This window comes from Hypanus sabinus, chromosome 10 (genome assembly GCF_030144855.1).
Source record: "Hypanus sabinus isolate sHypSab1 chromosome 10, sHypSab1.hap1, whole genome shotgun sequence".
Taxonomy (NCBI): Eukaryota; Metazoa; Chordata; class Chondrichthyes; order Myliobatiformes; family Dasyatidae; genus Hypanus; species Hypanus sabinus.
In genome coordinates, this window is record NC_082715.1 from 91584261 (window position 1) to 91605558 (window position 21298).

Here is a 21298-nt window from a genome sequence, read left to right on the forward strand (position 1 = left end):
TTCATATTAATGTTGAAGTTGCATCAATCATGTCCAAACCATTAATTGCTGTAACCACACTGCTATGGACTCATTTGTGTTCTTCCAACATGTGTATCTACTAAATATTCTTATCTACAAAGAGCCTATGTTTATGTTATTTTCTAATCACTACAGCTAGTGGTGCATAACTTGGACCTCATTTCCATTAAATTAGTAAATAGAATCACTTTAATATGGGATCCAACAAAGTGCTTCATTTAAATCTAATGGGCACTCTACAAACATACACCAGAGCAACAAAGCATAGCAGTCAATAATACATGTCATACTTTCTACTGTGTGTGCATGTAAATAAAATTAAGCAGAACCGCAGAATGGAATAAGATTTTAACCAATTAATTCTGTTGCCTATAACAAACCAGAAAGACAGTTTGTCCAGATCACATTGATTGCTTCTTTAATTATGATTTAGCAGCAGTGCCAAACTGGATGTGCACAAATGAACATCACCGAAATGTTAACACTCTTATTTGGCTCAATGTCAGATTTAATTAATAATACACAATAACGCAAGCACCCGACTTTAATAAAACTCCATCTTCTTGTGCAGAAGGCAAAACTTTTAAGTGACTGGCAGAAATTCTAATTTTATGAAATGAAAGATTCAAAGGTATATAATTGAAAATGCCCCAAACATCATGACCTTGACTGATGCAGAAAACGATCCATAACTAACTTCCACTAATTCCACACGAAACCTGATAAACTAACTCACAATGGAAACACAAGAGATTGCAGATGTTGGAATCTGGGGCAATAAACAAACTCTTGGAAGAACTCAGTGGGTTTATAGGGGGATAGGAATTGTCGATGTTTGTTGAGTAGTGGATTCATAGGGTAGATCAATATATGGCTAAGTAGTTGGTGCAGGAAGGAAGGCTTCATATTTATGGATGACTGGACTATCTTCCAGGGCAAGTGCAACCTGTACAAACAAGATGGTTTGTATCCGAACAGGAAGAGGAACCAGTATCCTCACTAGAAGATTTGCTAATGCTACCCAGAAGGGTTTAAACTAGAGTGGCAGAGGCATGGGAACCACAACAGAGGCTCTACAGGTTGGGATGACAAGTAAAATTGAAAGGAAGAACAGCAAGAAACAGGGTAATAAACATGGTGAGTCTAACAGGTTAAAAGGTGCTCATTTTGACTCCAGGAGAATTATGGTTAAGGAGGATGAACTTAAACCCTGGACCATAATGAAGAATTAAAATGTTGTTGTTGTTACGGAGACCTGAATATGTGTGCTTTAAGACTGATTGCTTAACGTCTGTGGGTTTCATTGCTTTTGGGTAAAATAGGTGGAAGGGTAGCACTGCTGATAAGGGAGAATCAGACAGTACACACTGAACGGTTCATTCACAGAGGCAACTTGTGTGGAGCTCAGAAACAGCATAGGTGCAATAAATCTGATGGGAATAATCTCCAGGGATATCTAGGTAATTATGGAAAGGTGCAGAAACAACAGGGTTGTCATAGTGGGCAAGTTTAACTTCCCCAGTATTGATTGTAACATCATTAATACAAACAGTTTTGATGGGGCGGGATTTCTTCAGAGTATCCAAGAGAAGTTCTTGAAGCAGCATGTTGTGAGCCCAACTAGAGGGGAGAACATACTGGATCTAGTTTTGGGAAATTAGACAGACCAGGTAGACAGACCTTATAGCAGATGACTTGAATTTCCCTAATATAGACTGAGACCTCCTTAGAGAAAGAGGTTTAGATGGGGGAGAATTCATTAGGTGCATCCAGAAGGGTTTCTAAAATCAATAATCCAATTAGAAGAGAGGCCATGCTGTACCTGTGCTGGGTAATGAGACTGGCCAGGTGACTGACCTTCAGTGGGAGAACAGTTAGGGACAGTGATCACAACACCTTCAATTTTAAGATCGCTATAACATGGTATAAGTCTGGTCAATGCAGGAGTGTATTTAATCAGAGCACCAGCAAATTATCAGCAGGGCAGAGTATCAAGCAGAAACCAGGAGGAGTTCATTGGAAAAGCTGATTTTGGGTAATTCTATACATGATATGAGGGAGATGTTTAAAGATTAATGGCACAGAGTACAGGACAGGTATGTCCCATTAAGAAGAAAGGATAATAGTTCAGCATAGATTTGATGGACCATAGGGTGCTGTAGTGCACTATTGCCATGTGATAAGGATGGCAGGGTAAGTGAATCTTAGATGTTAAAAGTGGTGATGAATTTAGTCAATAAGAAAAAGGAAACATAAAAAAGGTTTTGGAAGCTAAAAATCAAATGGAGCCTTTGTGGGTTATAAAGCAGTCAGAAATTTCTTCAGCAGTTTGAACAGGGCATGACTGCACAAGCGCATGGAGATCGGCCAGTGAGAACAGTGAGAAGGGTTTAAAAAGAAGACAGCTTTACAGAGCGGGTGTCTGAGGAGCGGGTATGGGAGTAGTGGGAGACAGAGTAGGAAGGCTTTGGCTCATCGGGGCTTAGGCGATAAAGGGTCAAGGCAAGGTAGGTTATCTGTGTAGAATACAGACAGAAAGTATGTGTGTGAGGCCGGTTTTCTGTGCTTGGTGTAAGACGAGGGAGGTCCTGGAGACTCCAAGCCTCCCGGATGGGCACAATTGCACCAGGTGCGTTGAGCTGCAGCTCCTTAGGGACCCTGTTAGAGAATTGGAGATGCAGCTCGATGATCTTCGTCTGGTCAGGGAGAGTGAGGAGGTGAAAGAGAGGAGCTATAGGCAGGTAGTCACTCCGGGGCCTGGAGAGACAGTTAAGTGGGTAATAGTCAGGAGGAGGAAGGGCAAGAGCAGATGCTAGAGAGTACCCCAGTGGCTGTCCCCCTTAAAAATAAGCAATCCTGTTTGAGTACATTTGGGGGAGATGGCCTACCTGGGGGAAGCAACAGCAGTCATGCCTCTGGCACAGAGTCTGGCCCTGTGACTCAGAAGGGTAGGGAAAGGTAAAGGATGGCAGCAGTGACAGGGGACTCTATAGTTAGAGCATCAGACAGGTGATTCTGTGGACACAGGAAAGAAACGTGGATAGCGGTGTACCTCCCAGGTGCCAGGGTCCGGGACGCTTCTGATTGTGTCCACAATATGTCGAAGTGGGAAGGAGAACAGCTAGAGGTCATGGTACATATTGGTACCAATGACATAGGTAGGAAAGGGGAGGAAGTCCTGAAAACAGACAACAGGGAGTTAGGAAGGAAGATGAGAAGCAGAACCGCAAAGGTAGTAACCTTGGGATTACTGTCTGTGCCATGTGACAGTGAGTATAGGAATAGAATGAGATGAGGGATTAGAGCAGGGGGCAGGGATTCAGATTTCTGGATCATTGGGACCTCTTCTGGGGCAGGAATGACCCATACAAAAAGGACAGGTTGCACTTGAATCTGAGGGGTACCAATATCCTGGTGAAGGTTTGCTAAGGCTATTGAGGGGAGTTTAAACTAGAATTGCTGGGGCGTGGGAACTGAACTGAAGTGACGGAGGAAAGGGAGGGTGGCTCACAAATAGAGAAAGCTTGGAGACAGTGCGAAAGGGTGGATAAGCAGGTGACAGAGAAGGGACGCGCTCAGACCGATGGTTGAGATGTATCTATTATAATCCGAGGAGTATTATAAATAAAGTGGATGAGCTTAGAGTATGGATCAGCATTTGGAGATATCATATTGTAACCATTACAGAGACTTGGATGGTGCTGGGGCAGGAATGGCTACTTCAAGTGCCAGGCTTTAGAAAGGACAGGGAGGGAGGCAAAAGAGGCAGGAACTTGAAAGCATAAACTGGAAACAGATGTTCTCAGGCAAATGTACGGAAGAAATGTGGCAAACGTTCAGGGGAGATTTGCATGGGGTTTTGTGTAGATACGTTCCAATGAGACAGGGAAAGGGTGGTGGGGTACAGGAACCACGATGTACAAATGCTGTTGTAAATCTAGTCAAGAAGAAAGGACAAGCTTACGAAAGATTCAAAAAAACTAGGTAATGATGGAGATCTAGAAGATCATAAGGCTAGCAAGATGGAGCTTAAAAATGAAAGTAGGAGAGCCAGAAGGGGCTATGAGAAGGCCTTGGCGGACAAGATTAAGGAATACCCCAAAGCATTCTACAAGTATGTGAAGAGCAAGAGGATAAGACATGAGAGAATAGGACCAATCGAGTGTGACAGTGGAAAAGTGTGTACGGAACCGGAGGAGATAGCAAAGGTATTTAATGAATATTTTGCTTTAGTATTCACTACAGAAAAGGATCATGGCAATTGTAGAGATGAGCTGCAGTGGACTGAAAAGCTTGAGCATGTAGAATTAAGGAAGAGGATGTGCTGGAGGTTTTGGAAAGCATCAAGTTGGATAAGTCACCGGGACCAGGCGAGATATACCCCAGGCTACTGTGGGAAGGGAGGGAGAAAAATCAGTTAGAGTTCTTCAAGGAATTAACAAGCAGAGTGGACAAAGGAGAGGCAGAGGATGTAATTTACTTGGATTTTTAGAAGGCATTTGATAAGATGTCACACATAAGGCTGCTTAACAAGATAATACCCTATAGTATTACAGGAAAGATGCTGACATCAATAGAGGAATGGCTGACAGGCAGGAGGCAGCGAGTGGGAATAAAGGAAGCCTTTTCTGGTTGGCTGCTGGTGACTAGTGGTTTTCCTCAGAAGTCAGTATTGGGACCTCTACTATTCACATTGTTTGCCAATGATTTAGATAATGGGATTGATGCCTTTGTGGTAACGTTTGCAGATGTTATGAATAAAGATGGAGGGGTAGGCAGTGCTGAAGAAGAAATAAGATTGCAGCAGGACTTAGACAAATTGGAAGAATAGGCCAAAATGTGGCAGATGGAATACAGTGTTGGGAAATGTATGATGATGCATTTTTGTAAAAGGAACAATAGTGCTAACTATTTTCTAAATGGGAGAAAATTCAAACATCAGAGGTGCGGAGGGAATTAAGAGTCCTTATGCAAGATGCCCAGAAGTCTGTGGTAAAGAAGGCAAATGCAATATTGGCATTTATTTCAAAGAGAATAGAATATAAAAGCAAGGAGATAATGCTGAGCCTTTATCAGACACTAATGAGACCACAGTTGGAGTATTGTCAATAATTTTGTGCTCCGTATCTCAGGGAGGATGTGTTGTCATTGGAGATAGTCCAGAGCAGGTTCATGAGAATGATTCTGGGCATGAAGGGGTTAACATATGAGGAGCATTTGGCAGCTTTGGGCCTGTACTCACTGGAATTTAGAAGAATGTGAGGGGATCTAATTGAAACCTACCGAATGTTGAAAAGACTAGATAAGTTCGATGTGGAGAGGATGTTTCCTATGGTGGAGGTATCCAGAACTAGAGAATGCTGCCTCACAGTTGAGGGGTGACCTTTTAGAACAGAGGTAAGGAGGAATTCTTTTAGCCAGAGAGTAGTAAATCTGTAAAATCCTATGTCACAAACAGATGTGGAGGCAATACGTGTTGTTATATTTAAAGGGGAAGTTGATAGTTTCCTGATTAGTCAGCGCATCAAAGGATATTACAGGAAGACAGGTGTATATGTTGAGTGGGATCTGGAATCAGCCATGATGGAATGGTGGATTAGACTGGATGGGCTGAATGGCCTAATTCTGCTCCTATGTCTTAATGTTGTAGGGTCTTATTTGCAGAATTTGTTGTGTCTTAAATTTCATGCAGTTGTAAACTAATATTGTTAATTTATTATGATGCATCAGGATAAGTGAGCAATATTAGAAATAGAACTACCAAAAATTGTTCTGATTGCATCAGCCTTTTTTTAATTATTAGGCTGTTTTGGTCTTTGGCACACTTTCACTTCAGATTCTATGGGAGAATAGTATGAAATAATATGTGTAATCGGCAGCCCTGCCACCTTCCGAGATTTGTTTACTTACAGTGCCTAAGTTGCTTTGCTGCTGCACACCTGTACAATTTAGTTCATGTTCCCTCTCATTATTCTTCCTGCCAGGATAAATTATTTCATACCTTTCTGCACTGAAATTCATGTGTGGTGCCCACCAACGTCACCATTCTGTATAAAAATGCCATTTCAAAGTCTGTTACTAGCCTCATCACTGTTTCTGTATAAAACATTAAAGTTAGACTCTGAATCTATATCAAGCTTATTGATGTATGGTAAAAGCAATAGCCCTGAGACCAATTCCTGCAGAACAATGTAATATGCTTTCTTCCGTTTCTGAAACTATCCAATCAGTACTACTTTCTGTTTCCATGTACTCTACAGTGAAATTTAAAGGTCACAGTGAACTACATCAGTATCTCTATCAAGTGCTATTGTACTTCATAGTTCAGAATTAAGTTGGTTCACTGTTTCATGGATTGTCAGCTGCTGAAAGAATAGAAAACATATTAATGAATGTGGAATTTGGTCCTTGGATATCTAGAAAAAGGAAACAAAGACTTCTTAGGAGAGATCACAACCAAGTCACAGGGAATATGTCAATATTTACAAGGAGTCACTGGGAGCTTAGTATTTACTGGAAATCTCCAGGTGTATGAGGTAATATTACAAACATGCGAAGATCTGCAGATGCTGGAAATCCAGTGCAGGAGGAACTCAGCAGGTCAGGCGACATCTGTGAAAAAGAGTAAACAGTCAATGTTTGGGCTGAGACACTTCTTCAGGACTGGAAAGGAAGAGGAGAAGTCTAGATACAAAGGTGGGAGGAGGGGAGGAAGAAGTACAAGGTTGTGGGTGAAGGGTAAAGCTGGGAGAGGAGGAGGTGTGAAGTAAAGAGCTAGGAAATTGATTGGTCAAAGAGATAAAGGGTTGGTGAAGGTGTACCTGATAGTAAAGGATAGAAGACAATGGAAGAAAGGGAAGGAGGTGGAGCACCAGAGGAAGGTAAGGAGATAAATTGGGAGAGAATAACAGGATCGGGGACTGACAGGTCAGGTGACAGAGGAATGTGTTGGGGAGCACTTCGGGTCCAGTGATCACAATGCCATTAGTTTCAATATAATTATGGAGAAGGATAGGACTGGACCCAGGGTTGAGATTTTTGATTGGAGAAAGGCTAACTTTGAGGAGATGAGAAAGGATTTAGAGGGAGTGGATTGGGACAATTTGGTTTATGGGAAGGATGTAATAGAGAAATGGAGGTCATTTAAAGGTGAAATTTTATGTTCCTGTTAGATTGAAAGGAAAGGTTAAAAGTTTGAGAGAGTCATAGTTTTCAAGGGATATTGGAAACTTGGTTTGGAAAAAGAGAGAGATCTGCAATAAATATAGGCAGCATGGAGTAAATGAGGTGCTCGAGGAATATAAAGAATGTAAAAAGAATCTTAAGAAAGAAATTAGAAAAGCTAAAAGAAGATCTGAGGTTGCTTTGGCAAGTAAGGTGAAAATGAATCCGAAAGGTTTCTACAGTTATATTAATAGCAAAAGGATAGTGAGGGATAAAATTGGTCCCTTAGAGAATCAGAGTGGACAGCTATGTGTGGAGCCAAAAGAGACGGGGGAGACTTTGAACAATTTCTTTTCTTCGGTGTTCACTAAGGAGAAGGATGTTGAATTGTGTAAGGTAAGGGAAACAAGTAGGGTAGTTATGAAAACTATGATGATTAAAGAAGAGGAAGTACTGACGCTTTTAAAGAGTATAAAAGTGGATGTCTCCAGGTCCTGACAGGATATTCCCTAGGACCTTGGGGGAAGTTAGTGTAGAAATAGCAGGGGCTCTGACAGAAATATTTCAAATGTCATTAGAAATGGGGATGGTGCTGGAGGATTGATGTATTGCTCATGTAGTTCCATTGTTTAAAAAGGGTTCTAAGAGTAAACCTAGCAATTATTGGCCTGTAAGTTTGACGTCAGTGGTGGGTAAATTAATGGAAAGTTTTCTTAGAGATGGTATATATAATTATCTGGATAGACAGGGTCTGATCAGGAACAGTCAACATGGATTGGTGCGTGGAAGGTCATGTTTGACAAATCTTATTGAATTTTTTGAAGAGGTTACTAGGAAAGTTGATGAGGGTAAAGCAGTGGATGTTGTCTATATGGACTCCAGTAAGGCCTTTGACAAGGTTCCGCACGGAAGGTTAGTTAGGAAGGTTCAATCGTTAGGTATTAATATTGAAGTAGTAAAATGGATTCAATAGTGGCTGCATGGGAGATGCCAGAGAGTAGTGGTGGATAAACGTTTGTCAGGTTGGAGGCCATGACTAGTGGTGTGCTTCAAGGATCTGTACTGGGTCCAATGTTGTTTGTTATATACATTAATGATATGGATGATGGGGTGGTAAATTGGATTAGTAAGTATGCAGATGATACTAAGGTAGGTGGTGGTGTGAATAATAAAGTAGGTTTTCAAAGCTTGCAGAGAGATTTAGGCCAGTTAGATGAGTGGGCTGAAAGATAGCAGATGGAATTTAATGCTGGTAAGTGTGAGGTGCTACATTTTGGTAGGACTAATCAAAACAGGACATATATGGTAAATAGTAGGGCATTGAGGAATGCAGTAGAACAGAGTGATCGAGGAATAATGGTGCATAGTTCCCTGTAAGTGGAATCTCATGTGGATAGGGTGGTGAAGAAAGCTTTTGGTATGCTGGCCTTTATAAATCAGAGCATTGAATATAGGTGTTGGGATGTAATGTTAAAATTCTACTAGGCATTGGTAAGGCCAAATCTGGAGTATCGTGTACAGTTCTGGTCACCGAATTATAGGAAAGATGTCAACAAAATAGTGAGTACAGAGGAGATTTACTAGAATGTTACCTGGGTTTCCTAAGTTACAGAGTTCAGAATGTTGCCTGTTACAGAGAGAGGTTGAACAAGTTAAGTCTTTATTCTTTGGAGCATAGGAGGCTGAGGGGGGACTTGATAGACGTATTTAAAATTATGAAGGGGATAGATAGAGTTGACGTGAATAGGCTTTTTCCATTGAGAGTAGGGGAGATTCAAACAAGAGGACATGAGTTGAGAGTTAGGGGGCAAAAATTTAGGGGTATCATGAAGGGGAACTTCTTTACTCAGAGAGAGGTAGCTGTGTGGAACAAGCTTCCAGTAGAAGTGGTAGAGGCAGGTTCGATTTTGTCATTTAAAAAAAAATTGGATTGGTATATGGACAGGAAAGGAGTGGAGGGTTATGGGCTGAGTGCAGGTCGGTGGGACTAGGTGAGAGTAAGCGTTCGGCACAGACTAGATGGGCTAAGATGGCCTGTTTCCATGCTGTGATTGTTATATGGTTAATGGTGAAGAAGAAGGGTGGAGCAATTACCGGGGACTTATGCTCAGGGTAAGGTGGACCTTCAGGAAACCTAGTCCTGCCTTCAAGGAAAGACGAGCACCCCGAGCCCTAGGCTTATATGAGCCCCGACCCTCTGTCCAGTCAGGGGTGTGCTAGTTCAGGAGTAAACCAAGGAGGTGCCCAAGCAGTATAGATCACTAGCAGATCACTAACTGGCTCCAGTTGCCAGGTCCCGTCTGAGGGGAAGGCTCTAAAACAGAATCCCTCGGAGCCTGGTCCCAGGAGCACAGGGACCATTTGTCATGCCTCACTGCTGGTGTCTGAAGAAAGATGAGGATTTGGACTGTGACTTTGCCTCTGTTTTCACTAAAGGCTCCTGTCGACCTATGGGGGTGACTCGGGGGTTTGCCGATAAAGACTCAGGAGACATCCTTGGAGAAAGGTTCAGGGGTGATTGCGGCACCCTAGTCAGTAGAAATCCCTTCTGTCTACAAGGATTTGGAAGAGGTCTTCAGGAAGGGAAAGGCCTCGAGTCTTCCACCACAATGACCCTACAACTGTACAATGGATCTACTGCTGGGCACGTTCTCCATGGGGTTGAGCATATATGCTCTCAGGATGCAGAGAGAACCACTATGGAGGAATACATAAAGGAGACTCTTGCTATGGCCCTCCACCTCTCTAGCCTGTGCTGGTTTCTTCTTTGCGTTGAAGAGGGATGGGAGCCTATGACCCTGCTTGACTATAGAGCTCTGAATTGCATAATGGTCAAGAATTGTTACCCTCTTTCTCTCATGTACACAGATTTCAAGATTCTCCAAGGAGCAAGAATATTCTGAAAGCTAGACTTGTGGAGTGTTCACAACCTGGTTGGCAGAAAGGAGGGTGACAAGTGGAAGACAGCATTCAACATCCCGTCAGGGCACTATGAGTACCTGGTCATGTCATTCGGCCTTGTGAATGGACCAGCAGTTTTTCAGGCGTTTTTAAACGACATGCTCTGGAATGCTCTCCATAAGTATGCCTTTGTCTACTTGGGTGACTTCCTAATTTTCTTGGTCCATGGAAGAACATGTTGCTCACATCAAAGATAACCTAAAGAGACTTCTTGATCATGGACTTTACATCAAACTGGAGAAGTCAGGATTTCAATTAACCACCATTTCATTTTTGGGTTTCATCATCTCAAATAGCAATCTCAGGATAGACCCTAGTACGACTCAGGCAGTCAGAGATTGGCCACTACCATCCAATGTGAAACAAGTCCAGTGATGCTTGAGATTTGCCAACTTTCACCAAAAGTTCATCAGAAACTTCAGCTCAGTGGCAGCTCCACTGACAGCGCTGATCTAGAGATCCACAGGCCCTTTTGTTTGGACTATCAAAGCGGAGGCTGCCTCTGCAGCAATGGTTCTCGACAGCTTCCATTTTGGTTGCACCTAACCCAGACCTTCCCCTTATTGTGGAGGTGGATGCCTCAAACCTCGCAGTGGGTGCAGTGTTGTCTCAATGGATACCTTCGGACAATAAAATGCACCTGTGTGTGTTCTATTCCAGGTGGCTATCCCGGGTAGAGCTGAACTATGGCACTGGGAATGGGGAGCTTCTTGCAGTTAAGTTAGCATTAGAATAATGGTGGCACTGACTAGAGGGGGCAAAGAACCCTTTTCTTGTTTGGACAGACCACAAGAACTTGGCTCATACTTAGGAGGCCAAGAGACTGAATTCCTGGCCAAGTGGTCTTTGTTCTTTAACCATTTTAATTTCATCCTGACTTATTGACCGGGGTCAAAGAAACAGAAGCCAGATACCTTGTCCCATCAGATTGATGAACTGGAACAAGAGCAGCCTACTACCATTTTGCCCCAAGCCAAAGTGGTAGTGCCATTTCAATGGGGAATCGGCGCTCTTGCCTGCAGGTTCCAAGAACAAGGGAAGATTTGTTAAGAATGGTCCTCCAGGTCAGCTGTTTATCCCAAGTTCCATCCGGTCCCAGGTACTCCAATGGGAACATTTATGGAGAATGATCACTCACCCAGGGACTGCCAGGACTTTGAGTTAATCAAGAGGAGTTATTGGTGGCCTGGAATGACAAAGGAAGTTTGGTTGTGCGTACGGGCGTGTGAGTTGTGTGCCGGGAACAAAGAGACCCGTGCCCGACCTCAAGGGCTTCTCCACCTCCTACCTGTTCTGGACAGACCATCTGCACACATCTCCATGGACTTCGTCACGGGTCTTCCTCTTTCCGAGGGGAAGACCGTGATTATGGTAATTGTAGATCATTTTTTGAAGGCCTGCAAATTCATCACTTTGGACAGACTACCATCTGTGGTGGAGACGGCCGAGACTGTCCTGCACCAGGTCTTCAGGATGCACGATTTTCCGGTGGACATTGTGTCAGATTGCAGTCCACAATTCGCATCACAATTCTGGAGCACATTTTGTAAGCTGTCTGGGGCAACAGTGAGTCTTTCCTCCGGGTTTTACCCGCAGTCTGATGGCCAGACAGAATGGGTGAAGCAATATCTGGAGCGAACTCTAAGGTGCCTGGTCTCTGAAAGACTGGACAAGTGATGCGACCAATTAATGTGGGCAGAGGTTTCCTTCAACACTTTATGGCAGTTGCCACACAGGATAACCCCTTGTGAATGTCAATTTATGTATTCTCCATCACTCTTTCCAGAGCAAGAGGCTGAGGTTTGGGTCCCTATGGCCGAAGATCTCATTCAACGCTGTAAGCAAAAATTGTCTTGGGGCAATTTGGGGCACTTGGGGCAAGTGGAAACCAAGCTGAATTGAAAGAGTAGAGAGGGACCTGCTTTACAGCCTGGGCAACAGGTCTGGCTGTTCACTCATTATTTGCCTCTGTGAGTGGAGTCCAGGAAATTGACACACAAGTTCACTGTTTCAGGATTCTCAGGGAAGTAAACCTGGTGGCCAACACCTTACAGCCCCCCAAGACCCTCAAGGTCATTCCCCTCTGTCACCACCCACAGCTCCAATCTGCTAATTAAATTTGCAGATGTTAGTACATTGATTGGCCTTATCTCAAATAATAATGAGGCACCCCACAGAGAAGAAGTCATCACCCTGACAAAGTGGTGTCAAGAAAACAACCTCTCCTTCAATGTCGCAAAAACAGAGGAGCTGGTTGTGGATTACAGGAGGAATAGAGATGGGCTAACCTCTATTAATATCAATGGATCTGGGGTTGAGAGACTAAACAGCTTTAAATTCCTCGGTATCCACATCACAGAGGACCTCATGTGGTCTGTACACACCAGCTGTGTGGTGAAAAAGGCACAACAGCACCTCTTCCACCTCAGACGGTTGAGGAAGTTTGGTGTGAGCCCCCAAATCCTAAGAACTTTCCACAGGGGCACAATTGAGAGCATCCTGATTGGCTGTATCACTGCCTGGTATGGGAACTGTACCTCCCTTAATCACAGGACTCTGCAGTGAGTGGTGTGGACAACCCAGCACATCCGTAGATGTGAACTTCCCTTAATTCAGGACGTTTACAAGGTTGTTGTGTTAAAAAAGGCCTGTAGGATCACTGGGGATCCAAACTATTTCAATCACAATCTATTCTACCTGCTGCCATCTGGGAAGAGGTACCACAGCATAAAAGCCAGGACCAACAGGCTCTGGGACAGCTTCTTCCACCAGACCATCAGACTGATGAACTCATGCTGATTTGAATGTACTCCCTATTACATTGACTGTTCTATTTATTATAAATTATTATGATGGAACATTGCACATTTAGATGGAAATGTAACATAAGGATTTTTACTCTTCATGTGTGTGAAGCTTGTAAGAAATAAAGTCAATTCAATTCAATCGTTAGCCTATGCATTGTTTTGTCTGGTGTTTGTTTTATGCTCTGATCTTCAATCCAGTTTGAAACTGTGTCTCAACCCTAGCCTTGGATACTCCAGTATTTGGATCCAAGCCTTTCTTGTCAAGGGCTCTTGTCACAGCTACAGGAGGATCTTGCTTTTTCTGGTGAATGGAGCATTGGCACTTGGGTGAAGTGATCTCACCGATATACAGGGGGCCACAATGGGAGCACTGGATATGGTAGATGACCCCAACAGACTCGCAAATGAAGTGTTGCCTCTCCTGCAAGGGCTGTTGGGGACCCTGAATGATAGTGAGGGAGGAGATTTAGGATCAGGTGTGGCATTTGTTCTACTTGCAAGGTTAAGTACCAGGACAGTGAGCAATGGGGAGAAGTGTGTGGATAAGGGAGCTGTGTGTGGAGCGATCTTTGTGAAAAGTGGAAACTGGGGCGGGGAGTGAAAGAGGTGCAATCCCATTGGAGATGACAGAAGTTACAGAGAATTCTGTGCTAGACACGGAGTCTAGTGGGATGATAGGTGAGGACAAGAGGAACCCTATCCCTGGTGTAGTGGCAGGAAGATGGGATGAAGGCAGACGTGCAAAATTGAAGAGATGCAGATGAGTGCAAGGTTGATGGTGGAGGAAGGGAAGCCCCTTTCTTTGAAGAAGGAGGACATCTTATTAGTTTTGGAATGAAAAGTCTTGTCCTTAGAGAAGGTGCAGCAGAGATGGAGGAAATGAGAGAAAGGGATGGCAATTTTACAAGTGACACAGTGGGAAGAGATATAATCCAGATAGCTGTGAAAATCAGAGGGTTTATAAGAGATATCAGTAGATAGATTGGGAGACAGATTGAGAAACGGAAGGTCGGTGACAGAAATGGACCGAGTAAAGCTGAGGACAGGGTAGAAGATGGAGGAAAAGTTAATGAAGTTAATGAGCTCAGCATGGGTGCAGGAAGCCATAACAATGAAGTCATTAGAGTTGTGCCACCACTTCAACCGACTCCAATACCAATCTAACCCTTCCCTCCCATTTTTCTTTTAATCACATCCCTAAGAGTCTCTTAAATGTCCCCTAATGTATTTGCCTCTTCCGCCATCCCTGGCAGTGCGTTCCAAACACCTACTGCGGATCCTCTAACATCGATGTGCTCTATCATATCAGCCTGTTCTACCCAAGGACTCACTGGCAATCTGAGTCAAAGCTCATTATTTCCTTGTATACAGAGGGCCTGGGCAGATGTGGGGAAACATGAAGATTAAGGGAGTCTCAAGTACTTGAAGGAATACTTGCACAATTTAATTACCTAAATGCTTGCCAGCACAGACTCTGGTAACTGTGGTGCTTTTCTTTTTGGCATGTGCTTCTCATCTGTCAGAATGTTAGCTTTCTAGGCTATTTAGAGCAGAGGCAGATGAAATGCTGCTTATCCCTTTAGATTCCCACACTGAGCCTGGTAATCAGTTTGTGAGGCTGCCCACGAAAGATAATTCCTTCACATCTGTCAAAATCTTTCTCTGAATTCCCCATACAGTTCTAATTGTTCCTCCTGCTCCTCAAGTAATACATTTGTATTTATGTCGTGTCCAGTGATGTTGAAGTGTTGCAGAACAATAAAATAACTTAATATAACTAGCACATTACTTAATTTACATGATGGAAAAAGGGCACCCTATTCCATTTAAGAATGTTAGTAATAGAATTAGTCAATTTGGGAAAAATCTTACTATATACTTCTGACAATGGTTTTGGGTTCAAACAATCACAGAATTAGGAAAGGAATCTATTCTATCACTTGGTAACACTGAGCTCTTATGCTTGTATAGAGCTATAGAATTGTTGAATTGTTATTTAGTGGAAGAAGGCTACTCCACTCACTGAGGTTATGCCAACCTTGAATAAAGCAATGCTACCATCCCATTATTCCTCTACTCTTGCTGTACAGCTCTAGGAATTATTTTTCCTCAACTCATTATTGAAAATCCCAGTTTGTTCTGTTTCTGTTGCACTTATAGATATTGAGTTCCACATTATCAGGTGACCTGATAGAAGTGTATAGGATGATGAGAGGCATTGATCGTGTGGATAGTCAGAGGCTTTCTCCGAGGGCTGAAATGGCTAACATGAAAGGCACAGTTTTAAGGTGCTTGGAACTAGGTACAGAGGAGATGTCAGGAGTAGGTTTTTTATGCAGAGAGTGATGAGTGCATGGAATGAGCTGCCGGCGGTAGTGGTGGAAGTGAATACGATATGGTCTTTTAAGAGACTCCTGGACAGATACATGAAGCTCAGAAAAATAGAGGGCTATGGGTAGCCCCAGGTAATTTCTAAGGTAAGGATGTTTAGCACAGCTTTGTGGGCCGAAGGACCTGTATTGTACTGTAGGTTTTCTATGTTTCTATTATAATTGTGGAAGATTCAGTTGATGTGGGATACTTCATACATTGTGCAAGAACATAGAACATACAGTAGTAGAGCAGAGGAAAAAGCCTTTAGCCCATCATAGCATCAGCCACTATGATGTTAATTAATCCCATTTGCTTGCACATCTGTCTGTATGTCTCTATTCCCTGCCTGTTCCCGAGACTGTCTAAATGCCTTCAAATGTTGCTACCGTCTCTCCTCGCAGCATGTTCTATTTATCTACTATTCTCCATTTTAAAAATATAACTTGCACATTTTGTTTAACCTTCCCCACCTCATTTCAAACCTATGTTCACTACTATTTGACATTTCCACCCTGGAAGAAAGTCTTTGAAAATCTAACTGATCTGTGCCTTTCATAATTTTATATTAATTTATGAGTTTCACTCCTCAGTTTCTGATGCTCTAAAGAAAGCAGTCTAATATTTTCCAACCTTTTCCTCTAGCCAGTATACTCCAATCCAGGCAACATCTTGGTGAATCTCTTCTACAACCTCTTCAAAGTATCCACCTCCTTCCTGTTGTGTGGTGAACAGAAATACATACAATATTCCAAATACAGTCTAATCAATGTTTAATACAGCTACAATACTGCTTCCTGAGTTTTATACTCAGTGCTTCGACTGATAAAGGCAAGAATGTTGCAAGCCTTCTCTATCCACTTGCATTGTCACTTTCAGGGTGCTATGGAGTTAAAACCTCAAGATTCCTTTCATAGAGTCTCTCATTTACTGCATACTTTCCTCTTATATTTAGAGTCTGTATAAGTCTGTCTAGTCCATGGCAACAAAGATACCCCATCCAAGGTAATTCCATTTGTCAGCATTTGCCCCACAACTTTGTAAACCTTGTCCATTTGTTGACCTGTAGAAAAGTGGTTAATGTACCCGTCTCAACCATTTCCTCTGGCAGCTCATTCCTCAAACGTGCCACAGTTTATGTAAAAAAACAACCATCAAAAACATATTAAATCTCTCTCTCTCATCAGAAACCTATGCCCTCCAGTTCTTGATCCCCAACCTTCACAAAAAGATGGAGTACATTCACTGTATCTATGCTTCTCATGGTTTTCAGCTCACAATCTCCTACACCCCAAGAAATAATGTTTCAGCCTGTCCCTATAGCTCAGTCCCTCAAGTTCTGAGAAATGCAACGTTGGCATTTATTTTGAGGGGAATAGAGTATAAAAACAAGGAGATACTGAGATACTGAGCTCATACTGAGCTTTTATAAGACTCTAGTCAGGCTGCACTTGGAATGTTATCAACAGCTTTGGGTCCCATATCTCAAAAAGGATAAGATAATAAGACCATAAGACCTGGGAACAGAATTAGGCCATTCAGCCCATTGAGTCTCCTCAGCTGTTCCATCATGGCTGATAGCAGATCCCACTCAACCGTATACACTTGCCTTCTTGCCATATCCTTGATGCCCTGACCGATCAGGAGAGAACCAACTTCTGCCTTAAATATACCTATGCACTTGGACTCCACCACAGTTTGTGCCAAGACCATTCCACAGATTCACTACTCTCTAGCTAAAAAAAAATCCTCCTTCCCTCTGTTCTAAAAGGTCGCCTCTCTATTTTGAAGCTGTGCCCTCTAGTTCTGGATAACCCCACCAGAGGAAACATCTTCTCCACATCCACCTGATCTAATCCTTTCAACATTTGGTAACTGTCAATGAGATCCCCATGCATGCACTCTTCTAGTTTCCAGTGAGTACAGGCCCAAAGTTGCTAAATGTTACTCACACATTAACCCCTTCATTCCCAGAATCATCCTTGTGAACCTCCTCTAGACTCTCTCCAATGACAACACATCCCTTCTGAGATATGGAGCCCAAAACTATTGACAATACTCCAAGTGTGGCCTGACTAGTGCCTTATAAAGCCTCATCATTATCTCCTTGCTTTTATATTCTATTCACTTTGAAATAAATGCCAACATTGCATTTTCCTTCTTTACCACAGACTCAACCAGTAAATTAACCTTCTTGGAGTCCTGCACAAGGACGCCTATGTCCCTCTGCATTTCTGATATTTGAATCTCCTCTCCATTTGGATAATAGTCCACACTATCTATCGTTCCTTTTACCAAAATGCATTATCGTACATTTCCCAACATTGTATTCCATCTGCTACTTTTTTGCCCATTTTGCCAATTTTAAGTCCTGCTACAATCGCATTGCTTTCTCAGCACTACCTACTTCCCACCTATCTCTATATCATCTGCATACTTTGCTTCAAAGACATAAAATCCATTATCCGAATCACTGACAAACAATGTGAAAAGAAGTGGTCCCAATACTGACCCCTGAGGATCACCACTACTCACTGGCAGCCAACTAGAAAAGGCCCCCTTTATTCCCACTCCCTGCCTCCTGCCCAACAGCCATTCCGCTATCCATGCCAGTATCTTTACTGTAATTCCACTGGATTTTACTTTGTTAAGTAGCCTCCTCTCCTTTGTCCACCATGCTTGTTACTTCTCAAAGAACTCTAACAGATTTGCTTGCCAAGGTTTCAGAAACCATACTGATTCTGACTTATTTTATCACTAGTCTCCAAGTACAAAGAAACCTCATCCTTTATAATACATTCCAAAACTTTGCCAGCCACTAAGGTTAGGCTAACTTCCTTTTGCCTCCCCCACCCCCCCTTCTTACAGAGTGGAGTGACATTTGTAATCTTCTGGGATCATGCCAAAATCAAGTGATCCTTGAAAGAGCATGACCAGTGTATCCTTTACCTGTTCAGCAACATCTCTTAGGATCTGGGATGTAATCCTTCTGGTCCACGTGACTTAAGACCTTTGAGTTTGCCCAGCACTTTTTTCCCTTTGTAATAGTAATGGCACTCACTGCTGCTCCCTGACACTCAATGGACCTCTGGCACACTGCTAGTAACTTCCACAGTGAAGACTGATGCAAAGTACCAATTAAGTTCATTTGCCATTTCTTTGTCCCTATTACTACCTCACTAGCATCATTTTCCAGTGGTCCAATATCAACTATCACCTCCTTTTTACTCTGTATATAACAGAAAAAGCTTTTGAAATCCTGCTTTATGTTGTTAGCTAGTTTGCCCTCCTATTTCATCTTTTCCCTTCTTATAGCTTTTTATTTTCTTGGATTGTAAAAGCTTCCCAATCATCCAACTTCCCACTCACTTTTGCTACACTATATGCCCTTTCCTTAGCTTTTATGCAGTCTTTAAGTTCCTTTGGCAGCCACAGTTGCCTACCCCTGTCATTTGAGAACATCTTCCTCTGTTGGACATATCTATCCTGCGCCTTGTGAACTATTCCCAGAAACTTCATCCATCTCTGCTCCTCTGCCATCCCCACCAGTATCCTCCTCCTGTCTACTTGGGCAAGCTCCTCTCTCATGCCTCTGTAATTCCTTTAATTCCACTGTGATACTGATACATGTGACTCATGCGTCTCCCTCTCTCTCAAATTGCTGTATAAATTCAAGCCTATTATGATCACAGTCTCCTAAGGGTTCCTTTACACTAAGCGCCTTAATAATATCTTGGTTATCAGACAACACCCAATCTAAGATAGCCTTTCCCCGAGTAGACTTAAGCACAAGCTGCTCTAAAAAGCCATTGTCAAGGTGGATGCATCTGATGTAGGCATTGGAGCTGCCCTCTCTCAGCGCGCGTCTGCGGATGATTGGCTGCACCCTTGTGCCTTTCTTTCCTGTTGCTTAACTTCAGCCGAGAGGAACTATGATGCTTGGTACCAGGGACTTCTGGCTGTCAAGGAGGCCCTGGAGGAGTGGTGACACTTGCTGGAGGGGGCAGAGCATCCACACTTGGTCTGGACAGACCACAAGAACCTCTCTTACATTCAGGATGCAAAGAGACTCAAGCCCGGTGGGCTCTCTTCTTTACACGGTTCAATTTCATACTCACCTATCGTCCCGGGAGCTGATGCCCTCTCCTGGCAGTTCGACGGATCTGAGGGCAATACTGATCCAGAGCCCATTCTTCCTTGCTCATGTATTCCTGCTCTAGTGATCTGGGGAATAGAAGCAGTGGTGAGGGCTACCCAACAGTCGGACCCAGGCCCGGTTGGGGTCCTCCTAAATGGCTGTTTATCCTTGCTGCGGTGTGTTCCAAAGTGCTGGAACGGGGTCACTCCTCTCATCTGGCTGGACATCCGGCAATTCAACGAACCCACCCAGGAGTTTATAAAGAGATGATTTTGGTGGCCTTCTGTGTCCACAGCTTTGTAACTGCCTGTACCACCTGCGCTCAGAGCAAGATATCACACCAGTGTCCTGTGGGTCTGTTGGGTCCACTGCCTCTGGTCCCACCTCTCAGTAGATTTCATCACTGGGCTGCCCCTGGTTAATGGAAACACCACCATTTTGGTTGTTGTGGATCGGTTTTCCAAGGCTGCCCACTTCATTGCTCTCCCCAAGCTCTGATCGGGTCATCAGACTGCCACACTCATGGTTCAACATGTGTTCAGGCTCAATGGCTTTCTTCAAGACATAGTGTCTGATCATGGACCACAGTTCACTTCCTGCTTTTGGAAGACTTTCTGCTCTTTGTAGGAGCCACAGCCAGCCTCTCATCTGGTTTCCACCCCTAATCCAATGGTCAGACTGAGAGAGTGAACCAGGAGTTGGAGACAACCCTGTGCTGTCTTGCCTCTTCCAACCCCATGTCCTGAAACTCCCAATTGATGGGAAGATATTGCCCACAATAACCTCCAGTTGTCATGGGACCAATTGTAGTGGAAAAGTCTGTCAACAAGGTGTCATATAGATTGCGTCTACCAACATCACTGAAGATCCACCCAGTATTCCATATTTCCCAGTTCAAGCCAGTTACCCAGTACCTCTCCCCTGGCCCCAGTCACCCCACCTCTCTCTCCTCCCCGCCTGGTAGATGGTTTCCTTGTCTATATGATGCGGTGCCTCCTGGCATTTTGCTGGGTACGTTGTAAGGTCCAGTACCTCTTGGACTGGGAAGGGTGTGGCCCAGAGGATCGAACTTGGATCCTGGCAAAGGACATCTTGGACAAGTCGCTGATCCGGGACTTCTAGTGGACACAGGTCTGTGGTGCCTCAGGGGCTGCGCCTAGTGAGGGGAGCCCTGTCATGGCCACAGATTCGGGAGCACAGCGTATACAGCAATTGCACTCATGAATATGCATGTTTCAGCTAATTATTATTTCTGTGGTGGTTCAGTCTGAAGTCTGTGGTCCGGTCCGCGGACTCCGGACTCCGGGTTTTCTGGCGGTCCCTTGCTGCAATTGGACTTAACTAGAAACACCTGAGGCTCATATTGGAACTGGGAATATAAGTGGCCCTGGTAGTGAGGGGGGTTGTTTTGTCAAGATATTCATGCCACAGATGGCTGGTGGAAGGCTAGAGTGGACTCTTACTAGCCTTGGGGCTGTGTTGGAGAACCATGGCTTCTGGGAGCCTTGCTGGTAGTAGTTGGAGTGGTCATTGCAGTATGGATTCAGCTGTTTCCCAAGCCAGCCGGGTGGCTGTCAGCCACTCTGAGCTAGGTAGGCATCTGGTTGCTTCCATAGTCAGCCAAGGCTGCTGGCTTGTAAAGGCTACTTGGAGCTAGCCTGATGCAGAGGTGGAACTGTCTGTCATTCCTTGGTATTTGTCCCTTCCTGTCCTTTCCTCTGTGCGGTAAGTCAGGCTGTTCTGCTGTTGTCCTGTGGGAGGGATCTGTATTGTCTTGTCCATGCTGCTGTGGAGTAAGTTAGGCTGTTCTGCTGTTGCAGTGCAGGGGGATCTGTTG